The sequence below is a fragment of the Gavialis gangeticus genome, unplaced genomic scaffold, assembly GCF_001723915.1.
Source record: "Gavialis gangeticus isolate Ggan-Ray unplaced genomic scaffold, GavGan_comp1, whole genome shotgun sequence".
NCBI classification, from domain to species: domain Eukaryota; kingdom Metazoa; phylum Chordata; order Crocodylia; family Gavialidae; genus Gavialis; species Gavialis gangeticus.
The window spans coordinates 8,583,871-8,586,876 of NW_017729008.1; the positions used below are offsets into that span (position 1 = coordinate 8,583,871).

At 39.1% G+C, this 3,006-nt stretch overlaps 1 long non-coding RNA gene across 1 annotated transcript in view; it reads right to left on the reverse strand.

Annotated features, from left to right (window-relative positions):
* The window catches only part of LOC109292106, a 101,705-nt gene that overhangs the window by 4,347 nt on the left and 94,352 nt on the right, over positions 1–3,006 (reverse strand). Inside the window, exon 2 of the long non-coding RNA XR_002096043.1 lies at positions 2,520–2,731. This is a non-coding gene — a long non-coding RNA (uncharacterized LOC109292106). The remainder of the gene's footprint in view (positions 1–2,519; positions 2,732–3,006) is intronic.

Here is a 3,006-nt window from a genome sequence, read left to right on the forward strand (position 1 = left end):
TTTATTGGAATTTCAAAACCAGAGAGAGAGAGGGAGAGGGATGAGTGGGGTTAAACCAACTCAGTAGCTGAGTCAGGTAGAGCTGAGACTTGATCTGGGATTTTCTCACCCAAGTGCCCTAGCCACCTGGATACAGAGGAAGTCATTCCTAATCTCTTGATTTGCACCAATGAATGAATGTGCATATAAAGTAGAAAAATTCCAATAGAAAGATCTTAAGAGATTGTCATAATAACCTTGTAATAAGACATTTACCTAGCATTTGAGTGATGCAAGTTCAGTTCCCTGCTCTGAAGCCCTCTTTTCTGTAAAAGCTGTTTCACTGCATAAATCTAATTCATTGGACCAGCTGAAAAGGTCTGATTATATCAAACAAAGGAAATATTTGTACCCAGATTTTCCAAATCACAGGTTAGTGCCCTGATCATGGTCTGTTGGGGATGGCATTCCTTTTCTCTTTTTTTTTTAAATTAAAAAAAACAAAACTTAAGTCTCAATTTTATCCAAATGATAGGACGACAATTCTTTTTGAAATCTTGGAATTTTTTATAGAATGTGAATGTCTAGCTCTCGTAGATATGACACCACTTAAAAGTAAAATGTGCCTGGCACATAATAAGATACTGTCTCAAAGACCTTACTATCTAATAACTAAGAAAATCAAATGTAATATAATAGACAATAAAGATTTCCATGTGTTCACTGTGAGCCCAATCCATGAAACAAATGAATTGTTCTCATAATGAACAAGCTTTACATCAGGCCCTATAATTAGATATCTCTACAAACACAATTCCATTAGGAAATTCCATAGTTGCAGACCCTCAGGGAGTATCAATCACCAAATCTTTACTGACTTTAACAGAGGCTTTTACTCCAACTCTAGTAAGGGTTTTAGGAAGAAATGAGGGTAAAAATGTAAACAAGTCTAACTTAATAATACGTAAGAGGTCTGACTTTATAAGAACATTTGGGCTAGGGATGAGGAATTTGATTATACTGAGGAGGCCTTTTAAACATAAGGTAGAAACCATCATAGATTTTCAGAGACAATACCAAATTTCATTGCGTCTCAGTGAGACATCAAAATGGAACTTTCAACCAAATGTGAACCACTGGTCCTAGACTGACACCTGCTCAGAGAAGCATTATGGAAGTACAGATTACCAGATTTCATAAAACCCTCAGCTAGTTAGGGCTTCAATACTGCATTAGTGTCTGGGCAAGTGAGTAGCAGCCATAAATCCCAAAGTTGTTCTTATGTGGCTGTGTATTAAAGGAGCCCAAAACTGAACAGAACTCCCCAAAGTACATGATCTCCTGTGTCCTAATAAGAGGATGCAATATCACGTTACCTGGCATCATTACCATGGGCAATAGACTTCCTGAACTGGAGTGATATAGTGATACAGTCACATCCATGCTCATTAAATTAGTGCCATGGGAATGTCTGTTAATTAGCTCAGCTGAGAGGTGGAGATAATTAGCCTGGGTACAGTGCCTTAGGATCTGCCATGGGCTACTTTCTAAGTGGGAAGAAACATACCTGCCTTCACACGACATTGCACCCAGTTCTGTGTCTCAGCCAAACTAATTAGCCCCTCCACAGCCCTGCACTAGTGCCTACAACAACTGGAAACAGAAGTGATGTAAACTTGCAAGGTCTGTGGAGCATTAGGGCTGTGACCCAGCTTTTTACCTTTGAATGTTTATCCTTTATTTTAACTCAGTCTGATCACAGCTGGTACCAAGTGATAAGGAGAAGTAGAGAGAAGTAGGAACCTAGGAGAAGATGGGAAATGTTTAGATCAGAATAGGGAAGTTAACAGAACAATCTGTTAGTCATCCTATATGCTTATGTACTAATCTAAAAAGTATGAGAAATAAGAAAAAAGAACCAAAAGCCAAAATGTGGGACTGTCTGAAATGGTTCTGAGATGGTTGACTGTCTTAAGTTTAAAGTCTCTCTCATGTGAGACTTCATGGAAAAGTTAACATGGCTGGAATACCAATAAGCGTGAGCATAGCTTGTTTATGAGGCAGGGGAAAATGACAGAAATATTCTTCTATACATATATTTTTTATTTATTCATTTGATCTATACGCTGCCCTTTCTTAACAAAAACTCAGGGTATCTTACAGTAAAAGAATAGAATAACTTATAAAACAGGAAAATGAACAGGAGCAAAAAACCTTAGAAGGCACTACCCCCCTAAACAGTATCCCAGCCTAGCTTTGTTTGCCAAATGCCTGTCCAAATAGAAAAGTCTTACAGTGCTTCTGGAAGATGTCCAGGCTCAGGTCCTGGCAGGCCTCAAAAGAGAGGCAGTTCTAGAGCTGAGGAGCAGCTTCTGAGAACAACTTTCCAAATGTTTCTCCAAGTGAACTTGGCGTATTAATGGAACTTGCAGGAGGTTACACTTGGCTGATCTTAGAGACTGCAACACAGCATAAGGGAGAAAATCCCCGAAGTCATAGGGTCCAGATCATTAAGGGTCTTATAAGTCAAAAATCAGTACCTTGAATTTCACTTAGAAAGCTATTGGGAGCCTGTGTAGACTCTGTAGCACTGGAGTTATGAGCTTCTGGTGACCCAACCTGGACAGAAGGCAAGTTCCTGTTATTCACCAGCGGCAGCTTCTGGACAGTTTTCAAGGGTCGCCCCATGTAGAACACATGTATTAGACAGATACATAATTGTTCTGAGGTCCAGAACAAATGTTGAATATCTCTGGATTAAGATAAAAGGAGGAAACAAGAAGAGTAAGGTCATGGTATCAATGACAGACCAGTAAGGTGGGAGGAGGAGGTGGATACAACGTTAAAAAAAAAGTAGGGCCAGATTCTATTTCACCCATTAGACACGTAAGTGATTCTACTCCACCCTCCTTGAATACCTAAATAACTTTGCCAACAGACAACTTTTAATGTAGAAATTCTTATAGTGTCTAAACTGTACTTTTAACATTATTCATTCCATCCAGGAAGAGCACACACCAACTGCAG